We start from the raw sequence: 17,145 nt of genomic DNA on the forward strand, positions 1-17,145 counted from the left end.
TTTCAACAAATTCTTGATGGAAACATAACACCATCTGTAAAAAAGCTGAAGTTGAAAAGAGAATGGCTTCTACAAATGGATAATGAACCCGAACACATGAAAAAATCCACCTGACTACCTCAAAAGGCGCAAGCTGAAGGTTTTACAATGGCCCTCACAGTCCCCTGATCTGAACATCATTAAAAATCTGTGGCTAGACCTCAAAATAGCAGTGCATGCAAGACAACCCAGGAATCTTTCAGAACTGGAAGAATTTTCAAGGAGGAATGCATGAAAGTCCCTCAAACAATAATTCAAAGACTCTTGGTTCGCTACAAACGCATCTACAAGCTGTGATATTTTCAAAAGGGCGTGCTCCTAGGTCCTGAACAAGTAGGGTGCCTAAATTTTGCAATGGCCCATTTTCCTTCCTTTTTGTACCTTTTAAAGTATAAAAGATATATATATATTTATATATATATATATATATATATATATATATATATATTCAATGCCTGTGTACATGCATGTCTGTGTTTGTGCGCATGTCTGTGTACCATGTGTGTGCATGTATGCCTATTGTATGTGAGCATTTCTGCATACTGTATGCGTGCATGTAAAAAAATTAAACAAAATTTTTAAAACATCTTGATTTATTTAGTATGTAGTATAAGCGCCACACAGAAATTCCCACACTTATAGCCTCAGCTGCTTGTCTGATGAACTTCTACTGCACTGAATGCACTTAGGCTCACACTTCATCAAGATCCTCTGCTGGCAGCTCCTGTGCAATTGCCAACAAATGATGTCCTAGATGTTGATGGGAGACAAGTCTGGAGACACTTTAAACAATGGTAGTATGTTTTTTTCTACAAAGTTCTACATTTTTTTAAGTCACTAAAGTAGCAAAAAAAGACAATACAATTAAACCATAAGAATAAAACTCCAAAAACAACTGCAGAATTGCATTTTTTTTTCACTTCACTTTGAATCTTTTTGTCATTTTCCCTTATTCTATATAGTAAAATGAATGATTTTGCTTGAAATGACATCTTCGACTGCAAAAAAAAAACAAAAAACATGCCCTCATACGTCTGTTGAAGCAATAATGAAAATGCAGAAACAAAATTTGGTTGTTCCTTAAGGGTTAAATAAAGTAAAAAGTATTTGAAAAATAACTAAATGTCAAGTTAAAAGTATGTGACATGGAAAGATCAGTCTAAAATCTTACAAATAATTTCATTCTGGTACTGATATATGGAAAAATGACAATTTCTCTTCTGAGAAAATATAAGCAATTTCTAGAAATGTGTATTACTTTTAGGTGTGTTCTCTGGTCTAGGAATCGTCTCTGAAGGAGTCATCGTTGTCAGGTTCATGCCTATTTTGGTGGTCACTCCAGAAAGTATGAGTCATCCCCAAAGCTTAGTTGGTATTAACATAGCCCAGGTTTCCGGTGATATCGTTTTCACAGGAAATCAGACATGCTGGGGCTTTGGTGTGAAATAGACTTGGGAATATTTCTTAGAACCAAGGGTACAAAAAATTACTATTTAAAAAAATAATAATTATAGAATTCCATCTGAATGTCTTATTGGATAATTCTGGACTTTTCTATCTTGGAAATTATAAGTCAATGGAGGATGGATTATTCCTAGTGTATTTAGAATAAAAAATATTAAGCAATCTTACAAAATGGCTTCAATTAAAATTATTCTACTGTTTTGTATCTACAGTTACTAGACAGTTCTATTTGTCTCCATGGTTACAGACCACTGTGTGTTCTGACCCTGTAGTCATCTGTTTGTAACTTGCTTATTTAGTTGATAAGCAGGAAGGAGGGAACAGAGGGAAAAGAATAAGGCTACAGAATCTGACTGTACTAATCATTATTTTTATAGCACCACCTTATTTTTCAGGAATTTAAAAAAAATTTACAAGTTAAAGGACAAGTGAGCAAAACAAATCAAGAGGCAAAGAGGCAAAAGAATTGAGGTCCATGCCCATAGGAACTTACAATCTAAATGTAATGGGAGGAGTGACAGGACATGAAGGGTACTGTATATTGTGGATGTTTTGTCCAGAGGGCCTTGCCAGTGAAATTAAATGTTCTGTCCTGTAGTTGGGAGAACAAAAAGATTGGAATGAATCTGATGCCTGATAGAGCCCTACATTGGTGCATAGACAGTTCTGTGGCGTTGTTGTTGATAGCAGGTTATAACAGCTTGCAGTATCAGGAAATATCAAAGTTTGATGCTGACAAATCTGATGCTTACTGTGATAACTGCACAAAACATGTGCAAAGCAAAAATACTGTACTGTATTATGCCAAAGCAGTGAACATAGTAAAAACTATATATACTGAATGGTATTGTCATAATAATTAACACATTATTGCTTGTGATGGTGGGATATGGTATGTGGGTATTATTTTGTTTGTATTAATATTTTACTGATTTTCATGGTGTTCTCTTGTAGGATGATTTATTTGCTATTTGATGAATGGCTGTTATTTGCCATATGATATCAGCCCCCACAGTCCTGTACTGTTATCTTTCCATAGGGTCAGTGAATTATGTTGTTTGCTAATATGCTAATGACATATTGAACTAGGTTGTTGAAACAATGAGCCCCTGCGACCCACCCCCCTGACCTGTGAATGAGGAGGGGGACTTATATCCCTTATATCAGGGAGATGAGACACAAGACCTGATCTGCGTGGAAAGATGATGTGATCACAGCACCTCAGAGAGAAAGAGAGTATATGGACTATGTCATCCTCTGTCTTCTGGATTGGTGGTCCCTCATTTCCCAGGGTTTTTATCATGTTACTGAATTGCATTCGTGTTCTGGACGGACTATCTTATCCTTTGTGTGGTGGATTGTATATGGACCTTTCGTATTTTTGCCTAAATAAAGGTCTTGGGATTGTTCATTCTTCTCTTGCTTTGTCGATTGTGTGATACCGGAGAAAATCCCCGTGACGTTTACACTTTATACTTGAATGTCATAAAAAAATGTTTAAAAAAGCATTGTAAAATTGCTGTATCTTTTAATTCCATCCCAATCCCCTGCAAAAGAAAAGACAAAATAGCTGATACATTAGATGAAACCCAAGGGGTGGTTCCTATAAGAAATGTACCTGTAAAATATAGGAAAATGCAAGTCTCAAGTAGAGATGAGCGAACCTTCCAAGATTCAGTTCGGTTTATCAAATGTAGCGATGCTTGCCGAATATGTTCGCTGAATGGTTCGACAAATGTACCCAAACCACATTGAATTCAATGGGAGGCCAAACCAAATGTATAGACAACACAGTTTAAAGAGTGACAAAAAGCTTCCCATACAGCTTAAATTAGGGGCAGATGCCATGAAAAGTGGCATCAATTGACCCACAGCAAAAATTTGCTAATAGCACAGCATGGATCATGCATGAGGTAGCAGGGTCTGGGCCAGCATTTACAGCTTTGAATCGAAGACCTTATATTTGAGGGAGCAGTATAAGCCATGCTTGCTTTGATCTCTGATACCTCATGCAACAGCTCAATTTTTATTTCATTTTCCTAGCCACACTCAGATGCCACAAACATTAGTTTTGTAAAACAACAGCCGCACTCAATGTAGATTTTCAAATGCAAAAATTGAATAATTTTATTCACCACAGTAGAAAAAAACCGTAGAAAGAAGCAAGAGTTGTTGAGGTAACGTTTCGAGTCCTCAAGGCCGATATAGGAAGCACTTCTAGAGTACCTAGACAAACTTTCATTGGCACTGAAATGAGTGGCACGTTTCCCTGCCTAGGTTGCGCATGCTGCTTAAATGTCATTAAATCCAGTTCGATAAGGCTAGGTTCACACTTGCGTTGTGCAGTCCGTTCAACAAATCCGTTAAACGGACTGCACTAACGCAAGTGCCGACTTTGGCACTGCGCTAGCGCAGATGGAGCATCTGATAGCTCCATCTGCACCAGCAGTGCGCTAGCAGTGACGGACCCGGAAACGCTGCAGCCCGCGTCTTGGGTCAGTCACTCAATGATGACACATCGCTAGCGCACGCCCATTGTGGGCGTGTGCTAGCGATGCATTCGCCATTGCAAATAATGGTGGCGTTAACGGACTACGTTACACCGCGGTGTAACGTAGTCCGTTAAACGGGTTCACACAACGCAGTGTGAACCCAGCCTTACCCATCCCCACTCTGGCAAACAGTATAAGATCAAGGGATTCTTCACGTGTGATTCTAACATTTTATTGTTGTGTACATGATAAAATGCCCCTGTGGCCTGCTTTACGTTGGCGAGACGACACAACACATCCGTGATAGGATTGCTTCCCACAAATCCACCATACGGTGTTAAAAAACGTGGCTTCCCCTTCCACATCATTTTGCATCTGCCAATCATTCCGTCTCCCAACTACGTTTCCAGGTACTCGAGCAGGTTGAGAGACCACGCAGGGGTGGTAATCATATTAAATTATTAAGAGAACGGGAATCGCACTGGATATACACTCTGCAAACCCTCACACCTAAAGGCCTGAACCGGGAACTTGACTTAGTTTTCTGAGAGTGGTCCGTGGTCCCTTGGTTTCCTGCTTCATTGAACTAAACAGTCTAGGTCTTTTTGAATGTATGAATTCGCGGTGAGGCGCCCTCCAGGAAAGTTCCCACGCTCGAGGGACATCCAGCAGAGGGCGCATCACCACGACTGAAGGTAAATATAGGTCATTGACCTACTTTACCTTCATTCCCCGGGGTTTTACAGCCACGAGCACCGCTGCATTAGCAGAGCTCCTGGCTGTAAAATATTTTAACCCCTTCAGATGGATTTACATCGTGGGACGTTACAGATCTTCGGAAGGTATGTATATTGTTGGTTTATTATTTTTTCTTTGTTGCAGAGCGAGGGTCTTCAGGTGGATTGAGCGTACAATAAAATATTACAACAACCTTTGTGTTTATTTCATTAAAATACTTTTTAATAATGTGTTTTTGTTTTTTTAACCCTTTACTACTATTGGATTAATAATGGATAGGTGTCATAATTGACACCTCTCCATTATTAATTTGGCTTAATGTCACCTTACAATAGCAAGGTGGCATTAACCCTTCATTACCCCATATCCCACCGCTACACGGGAATGGGAAGAGAGTGGTCAAGTGCCAGAATAGGCACATGTTCCAGATGTGCCTTTTCTGGGGTGGCTGGGGGCAGATGTTTTTAGCCGGGGGGGCCAATAACCATGGACCCTCTCCAGGCTATTAATATCTGCTCTCAGTCACTGGCTTTACTACTCTGGCGGAGAAAATTGCACGGGAGCCCACGCCAATTTTTTCCGCCATTTAACCCTTTAATTTAATTGCTAGAACGGCCAAATTTTGCATATGCACACTACTAACATTAGTAGTGTGGAATATGCAAAAAAATGGGGATATGAGAAGGTTTACTGTATGTAAACCATGTCTCATATCATGTCGGGTTTAGGAAGGAGATAGCAAAAGCCGGCAATTGAATTACCGGCTTTAAAGCTATCTCGTGCTGTATGAAATATTAATATATATATATATATGTGTCTACTGACATATATATAGACAGTATATATGCTTTTATGTTTTTTTTTACACATGGATCCCTTGTAAATCCTTATGTTGGTTTTGCAAGCCAGCGAGAAAAACACGCAGTACGGATGCCATACGGATTACATACGGAGGATGCCATGCGCAAAATACGCTGACACACCCTGCCTACGGAGGAGCTACGGACCACTATTTTGGGGACTTTTCTGCGTATTACGGCCGTAATATACGGACCGTATTGTCTTACGCCAAGTGTGACGCCGGCCTAAGGCTTATAGGATTGGGAGTAGGAGCGCACATGTGACAGGAATTTGCTAAGGCAAACGTATTTCCAACTTATATACTGGAACTACTTTCATGTACTGGAAATACATTGACCAGCGCATGCGCTCTTCTGCTTTGTCCGCAGTTAGGCAAAGCATACTGCGCAAGCGTGAGACACTATTTGTCTGCGCAGGCGCAAAATTTCTCACGGCGATGAGGGTGATGCATCCATGTTCAAGACACCGAGCAGCAGTCGGGGGGGGGATGGGGGAGGGGAGGAGGTGGCCCGAAACCATGCCCATGGGACCGGACAGAACTGATTAGAATACAGAGCGGGAGAAATGAAAAAGGTTTTTCAGGGCTATACAGGAGTAGTCAGAGGGTTACATAAGTATTTAGGGAATGCATAACAGACGCTTAGTAAGATGATATTTTTAGCTGGTATGACACAGAAATGGTGACAGGTTCCCTTTAACAAAACCTCAGGGTATGTGCACATGATCAGTAATCACTGCACATCTTTAAAGACCGCAGCATGTTAATTTCTCTTGTGGAGACGCCGGTGTCTGCAAGAGAAATTTCACCCATAGAATGCATTGGATGCGGTGAATCCGCATGGTTCAGTGAACACATGGATGGGGAAGTTTTATTAAAATCACTGTTTTATCAGGAGGAGATAATTACTAAAGGACTAGTAAACCTACTTCCAGGTAGTCCAACCACACCCTCACCAATGATTGGCAGCTTTCTGGTGTGAAAGCTACCAGTCAGTGATGTGGGCGGGGCTATACAGAGCTCAGCATACTGAGCACTGGTAGATCTCCAGCAGAATAAACAGTGCTTTTAGTAAAGTAACAAGAAGCAACCAAGTAAGTGATACATCGTTGGAATCAGGATCTCTGCCCATGCATAATGTTGCTCACATGTGGCAGAAAAATCCTGCTGACAGTCCCTTTAATATTTAATTATTCAGACCAATCAATGAGAGCCGGCCCTTCTGTTTAAAACTGCCCAGTAATATTGCTGCTTTCGAAAAGTGGTAGGAGAAGCAAATTGTGTGATGTGTGAGTTTTGCAATTTGCAAAAGAAAAGTTGTGAAAAGCCAATAATATATCTTCACGATATGTTCTAGAAATCAAATCCACTGTACATTTGCAGTATATTAGTGTCCTATGTCAGAACAAAAAGGCCCAGCAAAAGTTTGGTTAAACATGGACATAAACTAATGTTTTTGCCATTGTTTTCAGCTACATATTGCCGTCAGTCACACCTTTTATGTGATACAAAAGATTGTGCTAGTCACTGACCACAAGACAGTTCTGCGGATCTGACCTGACATGTTGGTGGTCAGATGTTCTCACAATACTTGTAAAGTTTTTTTGTGTCAGATAACAGATTACACCCTGTCAATAGAAACACAGATCACAAATTTGAGGTTTGAACTTAACTTTCCATCCAGAACAACAACCTGAATGATTTCTCACCATAGAATCAAACAACAACCTTAATGATTTCTCACCATAGAATCTCTTTTTTCTTTTCTACGTGTTCTCAACAGTGATGATCTTTCCTGTGAAATGGTAGTTTCAAATGGGTCATTAAGAATGGTTTGTGGATGACCCCTTTCCACGCAACAATCTGCCACATGATGAACGACCTGCCCGTACTGCTTAGCCTCCTTTTAGCAAGTACAGTCCCATTAATACTGCATCTGCTAGCTCTGCTGCTGTTGTTTCCTCTGGATGAGAACCGAACCCCTGGATGTTATAAGCTGGGTCCAACATTTTTCTACCTCCACGTCCTTGTATCAGCACAGCATTCATTTGTCTCTACCCCAGTCCTTGTAACGCAAGCGAAAATACTGATCCAACGCCCTACATGCCACATTACTAAATTCTCAGATTTCTCTACTGCTTGCGCTCTAAATGTTGCCTACTTGGCTGGAGTACACTGATTTTTTACACAACTTTATTGCATTGGCCGTCACAAAGTACTTTGTCCCCACCCGCCACTATGTCTCCCGCTGTGCCGTCCTGGCCTTACACAATCACGTGTCGCACAACATTACCTGGGCCCTCAAGCATGCTGTTGCTGTGAAAGTCCACCTAACCATGGACACATGGACAAGTGGTTGTGGGCAGGGATGGTAAATCTCACTGCTGCCACACTGGGTTCACATAGCGGATGTCCGGACCCAGTTGCACCTCCTCCTCCTCTTCAGCCTCCATCTCCAAAATGACCACATCAGTCACAAGCTGGAAGCACTGTAGCACTGCCTCAGCTAAGCGACAACAGGCTGTGCTGAAACTAATATGCTGAAGAGTTGTGAACAGCTCTGAAAGAGCATTCGGATCTGTGGCTGACACCGCTGAACCTACAGCCAGCCAAGGTCATGTGTGACACTGGCCGGAACCTGTTGTCGGCTCAGAGGTAATGCGAGCTCACACATACCATGCCTGGCCCATGTGCTTAACCTCTTTGTTCACCGGTTTCTCAAAAGCTATCCATAGCTGCCGGATCTGCTTGTGAAAGTATGCCGCCTCTGTGCCCATTTTAGAACGTCAGCTACTGTTCAGCTGCCCTTGCCATGCTTCATCAGCATTTGCAGTTTCCAGCTCACTGACTGGTGTGTGATGTCCCCACACGTTGGAACTCTACACTGCATAAATTGGAAAGGATTTGTGAACAAAAGAGGGCAGTTGTTCACTACCAACATCAACAAGGGCGGCGGTACATAAGACCTCAGGAGTGGCCATAGATGTCAGACATACAGTATGTACCATCCTCCTAAACTTTGAGGACTCCATCAAGATGGTGAGCGGCGGACACGTCATAATTAGTGTCACCGTCCCGCTTCTCTTTGTTCTAATAATTATAATGATAATAATCATTCTTTATATAGCGCCAACATATTCCACAGTGCTTTACAGTTTAAAAGTTTTAAACAATACAGTCATAAGTAACAACGTTAACAATAATACAATAATTAAAGCAAAATAAAACACCCCTGCTTGTGAGAGCTTACAATCTACAATGAGGGTTTGGAGATATAAAGTACAGGTGTGTATTCACAATGATGTATTTACATTAATGGTCCAGCCATCTTCAGGGAGTGGGGGTACACAGAGATAGTGAATGGACTATACACGCACACTTACGCATAAAATGACTTGGATTAGGGAACGTGATAGACTGCTCTCAACAAATGTGTTTTGAGGGAGTTGTGCAAGTTAGGGCTGTTCCTGATTTCTTGGGTAACAGCATTCCATATGATTGCCACAACGTGGGAAAAGTCTTTGAGTCAAGTGCGTGAGGTAAGGATTAGTGCAGAGGTAGTCAAAAGTGGTTTGCAGAGTGCAGCGATCGGCTACACCGATAGACAGAAATGAGGGAGGAGACGTGAGGGGGAGCCGCACTGTGGAGAGTGCTGCGGAGATGGCCTGAAGGCAAAGGGGAATGCTGAGGAGATTGCTTGATAGCAGAAAGGAACGCTGAGGAGATTGATTGAGAGCAGAGAGGAGTGCTGACTAACATCTTGATAGCAGAGAGGAACGCTGAGGAGATGGCCAGAGTTTGAACAGTTAGGACCAAGAATTTAAGCTTGAAATGTGACGGACACCAAAAGATGATTGTCAGTGGGGACAGAAAAATGAAAATGAGGACGTTGCCAGATCTGTCACTTAATGGACATTAACGGTGCAAGATAGACCTCATTATAAATACTGGGATCTGTCAGGTTTTATCATGCACTTTTATGCCAAATTATATTATAGATGGAAGTTGACCCCTCCAAATAAACCCGTTTGATGGAACCTATGTTGCCCAGCCCGACTATGCATGTATGCATTGAAGAAGAAATGACATGACAACAGAAATCATTACGATGTTTATTGTTGTTCCATCTAGATTAGTCTGAATTACATAACACATTAAAAAAAAACCTTACCCTCTGGCATCTTGCGCGAAGAAAACATAATTTACTGAAAACATTCCTCTAATCTGGAAAACTAAGCAAAAGCAGCAAAGGCTTTAGAACCCTCCGGGGACCTAGTCCAGGTTCCTCCAAGAAGGCAATGCCCATGACATCTATCTGAAGCTGGTTCTGAACATTAACCATGTAAAATGTATATCCAGTGGGGAAAATACGTATTTGATACACTGCTGATTTTGTACGTTTTCCGACCTACACAGAATGGAGAGGTTTGTAATTTTTATGATAGGTACACTTCAACTGTGAGAGATAGTATCTTAAAATAAAAAGCAGAAAATCACATTGCATGATTTTTAAATAATTAAATAAGAAACCCTCCTACTCTGCACTCATTACCTGTATTAATTGCACCTGTTTGAACTCGTTAACTGTTTAAAAGACACCTGTCCACACAATCAATCACACTCCAACTTCTCCACCATAGCCAAGACCAAAGGGCTGTCTAAGGACACCAGGGACAAAATTGTAGACCTGTGTAGGGGACCTGTGTGTTCTTAGACAGTGGCACTGCTACACATAAAGTGTATCGTCACTGTGTACAAGAGTATTGCTACATCTTAATGCATACTACTCTACATATTTGTATATTGTTTGCCATGTATTGCACACACATTTCGGATAGGGAAAGTAAGTGGCCAGGGGCCGTATAGTGTTAGGGGGAGTAGTCCCACTAGATGGGGGCATCATAGATAGTAGATATAATATAAGATATAATTACGAATAGGAGGGGCACAAGGGGGGATAAGTATAGTGTAGCTTCCTGTTTTAAGTTAGTTTGGGCCTGGGAGCCCATGCAGCTCAAACAGGGCTGGCTAGCCCAGTGCACTTCATGCCCCGTAACATTCCAGTAGGAAGAAATAGGCCTGGAAAAAGTATCCAGGGAGCCAAAACTAAGAACAGAGAGAGAGAGAGAAAGAATACAGCAACAGCAGAATCAGGAGAGCAGGAATAGTGGGACTGCAGCTACAGAACAGATGAAGGTTGAGTCATTTGGGAGAAAGTGCACCAAGATGTGGTAGGTTTTTGCATGGGCCGCCATTCTCAGAACCGGGGCGAAACAGCAGGGAATGCCCCCACGAAAGGCAGAAATACTGGACATTGATGACACTGTGGAACCGTATAGTACGGACCGCCCCGAACGCAGGCTAAGTGACAGGCAAGGGTCAGAGACACCCATGCCTGATGTTGTAACATTGTGTGCCCTGGATGAAGAGCTGCTGAGTAAAGATGTTGCAGTTGAAGTGAAACCGGACTGTGACTCTTTATTCTTGGAATCGTCTGCAGAGGTAACTGACCCGTACCGGGAAGGCCCTGATAGTGTAGAGAAGCAGCACTTTAAAGGAATAGGTCCAGGGAATGATACAGGGATTACTCTCAGCCATGTCTGCCTCCCTGGCTCACCCCGACTCCTACACTTGTACAAGGCTGGGGTGGACTACAGGCATGCAGATTAGTGAGAAGGCAACAAGTGCTGGCACAATTATCATGAATATGGATGAAGCACAAGATGACTGTCAATCTTCCTCTGTCCGCGCAAGATCTTGCATCATGGGGTAAGGTTGATTCTGAGAAAGGTCACAAATTATCTCAGAACTACATTGGAGGACCTGGTCAATGACCTGAAGAGAGCTGGGACTATAGTCTCAAAGATTACTGTTAGTAAAACACTACACCATCATTGATTAAAATCCTGCAGGGCACGCATGGTCCTCCTGCTCACTACAGAACATGTCAAAGCCCATTTGAAATTCGCCAATGATCATCTAGATGATCCAGAGGATACATCAGAGAAGGTCTTGTGGTCAGATGAGACCAAAATAGAACTTTTTGGTATTAACTCCACTTGCCGTGTTTGGAGGAAAAAGAAAGATGAGTACAACCCAAAGAACATCGTCCCAACCGTGAAGCATAGTGAGGGATACATCATATTTTGATGGTGCATTTCTGAAAAGGGAATAGCATGCACCGTATTGCAGGGAGAATGGATGGGGTAATGTATCACAAGATTTTGGCCAACAACCTCCTTCCCTCGTTAAGAATATTGAAGATGGGCCATGGCTGGTCTTCCAACATGATCATGACATGAAACACACAGCCAGGGCAACTAATAAGTTGCTCTGTAAGAAGCATTTCAATGTCCTGGAGTGACCTAGCCAGTCTCCACACCTGACCTTCTTATAGCAGGATCCATTTTATCCTGCTTGCCTCCATTTTGTGTAAGTGTTATTATAGGTCAGATAAACACGTTGTTATTCACTATTCTTCATTTTAGCTGTTATTGCAGATTGTAGCAGGGAATGTCCTTGGTAAAGTAACGAATAATGTACTGTGTAAAAATATGTTTGCGAAACCATAGGGAGGCAAGGGAGTAATACACTCCGACGCTTAGCCCATAATATGGAGAATCCGCCTCCAACACAAGAATGCATAAAAAGTGTGTGTAAGCTTATTAAAACTAGAGATATACTTCAGATACAGCCTTGATGTGTTGTGTCTTATCTCTCCGGTGCCGTGACGTCATCTCTACAGTGGACTCATCAAAGAGTAGGTTGAGACCTGCGACAACAATTCTGGCGCCCGAACAGGGACCTGAGTGCTTCATCTGAGACCCGGCCGACTCCAGTAATGGACCAGGGGACTTCCCGGGACTAGTGGCATCACACAGCGCTGGGGTGAGAATACTGATTATATTCTGCCTACGTCATTCCACTTGTGGACGGGTTCTCGCCTTCTTCTAGTCGACCAGGATCAGGTAAAATCACGGGCTTGCCCGGCTCAGGTACCCTTGAACCCAGATATTGACCCTCATTGTGTGGTTACTGATGACTCCACTGTTAGACTAAAATGATTGACCCCATGATCTTTGTGTGGTGTGCTTGTGGAGTGTTTGTTGTTTGTCTGTTCATATACCTGTGTTATCAATCTTGGAAGCAAGCTAATACAGTAACCTGTGAGCACAGTAAACCTATAGTTTAGGACTAAGGCAGGAGGACACAGCCTACTCTGGGTGAGAAGGAAAGGTCCGTCTGATAGTTTTCAGGCTGCATGTACAGGACTAATGCAGGATGACATAGCCTACTCTAGGTGAGGAGGAAAGGTCTGTCTGATAGTTTTCAGCCTGCACGTATCGTAGGAGGACATAGCCTACTCTAGGTGAGAAGGAAAGGTCCATCTGATAAGTTTTCAGCCTGCACGTATACTAGCAATAGAATTGGGAACCAAGTACAGGGTTCCATAGTGCTAGAGAATTAGTCCAGGGAAAGTAATCCCAGAGAATTAGTCCAGGGAAAGTAATCCCAGAAGCAGGTTAGTGTGCTCTTGAAGGCAGGAGGCTTCCACCCCTCAGGGGAATTAGATTCAGGTAAATGACATGACTTCATGAAAACCAGTCTCAAGTGGTACACGATCCAAAGTAGAGGACCGTGCAGCTGATAGTGGACCTCCAACTTACCATGTTGCTAGTAGGTATCAGCCATGGTCTCCCACAGAACAGATGTCTTTGACTGCACAGCTGCCAGACATTAACCAACGACCTATGACTTTTGCCAGACAGTGTGGGGTGATACAGCACACCTACCAGGCAACCAGACAGGACATGCAACAGTTAGTGCGTTCAGCCCTGGGGGAAGCACCTCTACTTAACTGACAGCTGAGACATTTAAAATGTACCCAGGGGGAAATGGTCCCCAAGGCGGAGAACCTAACAATGCCAGGTCAGGGTCTGACTTTGTTGAGGCACTAGAAAAAGCCTGTAAGATTAGACAGGAGGAAGTATCGGTGCATTTGGAAGACTGTGTACAGGACCCGAAGGAGCTCCCCATTGATTATTTCTACAGGTTGCAACAACGATGGTCTGATATGGGTTATGGTGAAGATGATAGAACTGCGACACGTTTGTTAAGTCATGCATATATGCAAGGGATTGATAAGTATGTGAGAGAGAAGGTGATGGCAAGTAGACCAGATTGGAGATCCTGCCTCCCAGGCGATCTTGCTAAGATTACACATGGAGTCAGTTTGGACTCACAGAAGCAAAAGACTAAGGTTCACTTTCAGAGGAGTGGACCCTCACAGAGAAGTGGAGGACGTGGAGGACCCACTACGGGTCCTAGATTGTGTTACGGATGTAAGAAACCAGGACATTTTAGGAAAGATTGTCGCACAAATCCATACCCAGATAAGGTACCCACCCCTGCTACCCCCCAGACCGACGAATAGGTAATTGGCAGCCTGCAACTGTGTCCTCTAGTCACTCTACCTCCCACCCCCGACTGTACAGTACAGGTGAGCCTGCCAGGAGGAACTACAGCAGACTTTCAGGTTGACACGGGAGCTGACAACTCAGTTATCACGCTTTAAGACTGTCCATTACTCTTCCGTGACACCACTGACTTTGTCATGGCCACACCTTTCAATGCGCCGACCCAGACCTTGGGACTGACAGAACCCATTCCCCTCTCCATTTGTGGGAAGACCATTCTGACTCAGTTAATGGTAGCCCCCAGGGGACAATGTAATTTGCTAGGTGCTGATGTTTTACGGAAACTACAGGCGGTTATTACTTACCATGATGACGGAACAGTGACTATGACCCCTCAACTTAAACCCAGTACCCTCTGCAAGATCATGGCCCTGGATGCAGCTGCAAGTACTGCAGAAAGTGATCCGCCCATTGCACCTGCCCTGGATCAACTCCCCACTGATCTGTGGGCAAAAGACAAAACTGATGTGGGAAAACTCAAAGTTCCTCCCATAATAGTCAAATTGAAACCAGGGGCAGCACCGCCCCTATTGCGTCAGTACCCTCTGAGTGCTGCTCAGGAGGCTGCAATAGACGCACAGTTACAAAAATTGCTGGAATCAGGGGCTGTTGTGCCTACACAGTCCGTTTGCAACACTCCCCTGTATCCAGTAGAGAAGAAGGTTAGGCCTGGGGAGCCAGTGAATTATAGAATGGTCCATGACCTCAGAGCAGTCAATGCCGCAACAGAACTGCTTGCTCCCTTGGTTCCTAACCCACACACCTTGTTGGCACACATACCTGTTAATAGTATTTGTTTTTCAGTGATTGACTTGGCAAATGCCTTTTTCAGTGTTCCATTGCACCCAGATTGCCAGTATCTTTTTGCTTCTACCTTCCGCAATAAGCAGTATACTTGGACTGTCCTACCCACAAGGAGCCCAGAATTCTCCTACTATCTTCTCACAGTGCATGGCACAAGTCCTACAAGGCTGGCATGTTACAGGAGTAGTTCTCATTCAGTATGTTGATGACCTTTTGCTGTGTGCTCCTTCTCGTTCTCTTTGTAAGATGGCCACGATCTCTTTACTCTTTTTTCTTTATGAACAGGGGCGCAAAGTATCCAAACAAAAATTACAGTTTTGCTTAAGTACTGTTGTGTTTTTAGGACATTGTCTCTCTCCAGGGAAAAAGCACCTCACCCCTGAGCGAAAACAGGCTATCATGGACATGCAGCCCCCACGGAATGTGCAGGGCCTCCGTGTGTTTCTAGGACTAACTTCCTACTGTCGTCCATGGATTCGTTCTGCCTCCATCTTAATGCAACCTCTATATGACTGTATGCAACCTGTCCCCTTCTGTCTTACACCAGAGGCACTTGACTGTTTTTACTCTCTGAAATTATGCATTGTTTCCTCTCCAGCTTTGGGCATCCCCAATTTTGCCCTTCCCTTTAACCTCTTTCTTCATGAAAATGCAGGACATGCTACGGGTGTGCTGACTCAGCTTCATGGAGACAAACAGAGACCTGTTGCTTATTACAGCGGCCGCTTGGATACAGTGGCAAGAGGAAGTCCTTCCTGTGTTCGGGCTGTGTTGTCTGTCCAGCTTGTGCTACACAAGTCTTCAGAGATTGTTTTGGATCACCCACTGATGGTCCATACCCCACATGATGGACATAGTATCCTTAACCAAGTACAACCTAGCCACCTGTCCATGGCCAGACAGCTGCGACTTCAGTGTGCTATTCTCATGCCTACTAATGTGACTTTGAAAAGGTGCACAGTCCTAAACCCCGCTACTCTTCTCCCAGTTCCTATGGATCCAAATGGGGGAGGGGGAGGTGACATGGAAAAGGGCACTCTTTTTCTTTCTAGAATGGATCCAGAGGAACAAGATCAGGTTTCTAAACCACATGATTGTCTAGAATTGATGTCTCAGGAAACAGCTGGTCTCCCTACTGTCTCTAGTGTGCCCATACCTAATGCTGATTTTGAGCTTTTTGTAGATGGATCCCGTCACCAAGATGACCAAGGACGCTTCTGTACCGGATATGCTGTGGTCTCAGAACATGAGGTAATCAAGGCAGAGTCAATGCCAGCTCATATGTCTGCACAAGAAGCAGAGCTCAAGGCGCTTACAGAAGCGTGCAAACTAGCAGAAGGTAAGACTGTAAATATCTACACTGATTCCAGGTATGCTTTTGGCATTGCACACGACTATGGGCCTATCTGGAGAGCCAGAGCTTTCCTGACAGCAAATGGCCACCCCATTAAACATGCTGAGGCAGTCCAGCAACTTATGAATGCACTACAGCTTCCCACCCAAGCAGGCATCATAAAGGTAAGGGCACATACCAAAGGCACTGATGGACAGGCGAAGGGTAATGCACTGGCAGACCAGGCTGCTAAGAAAGCAGCAAGCAGTCCTGTAGCCTCTAAAGTACATCACCTGGACACCCCACCATCTCCACTTGTGTCAAAAGACATCTTAGCCCGGTTACAAGAACAGGCAAGTAAGGAGGAGAAAGATAGGTGGCAAAAGATAGGAGCCTGCTCTGACACAGTCACTGGACTATGGGGGAGGGGTGAAAAGGTCTGCCTACCACAGGCACTGTACCCAATGATGGCACAGGTTCTGCACGGGAATGTGCACCACTCGAAGACGGCCATGTGTGACACCCTACAGAAACAATGGATTGCCCCCGGGTTTTCCACCTGCGCAGAAAGGCAGGTACAGAGCTGCATGATATGTGCCACACATAACCAGGGTAGGACAGTGAAAACTCCATCCAAACACACTCCCCGGCCCCTTTACCCATTCCAGAGACTGCAGATTGATTATATTCAGTTGCCTAGGGTAGGGACGTATGAGTATGTGTTGGTCTGCATTGATTTATTTTCAGGTTGGCCAGAAGCCTACCCAGTTGCCAAAGCTACGGCTAAGACAACGGCGAAGAAACTGATGGCTGAGCTCATATGCAGGTATGGAGTTCCTGAAGTCATTGAAAGCGATCGGGGTTCCCATTTTACTGGAGAGATCATGTCAGAGGTAATGGCAGCACTGGGGGTAAGTCAAGCATTGCATACTCCATACC

This window comes from Ranitomeya imitator, chromosome 1 (assembly GCF_032444005.1).
Source record: "Ranitomeya imitator isolate aRanImi1 chromosome 1, aRanImi1.pri, whole genome shotgun sequence".
Classification (NCBI taxonomy): Eukaryota; Metazoa; Chordata; class Amphibia; order Anura; family Dendrobatidae; genus Ranitomeya; species Ranitomeya imitator.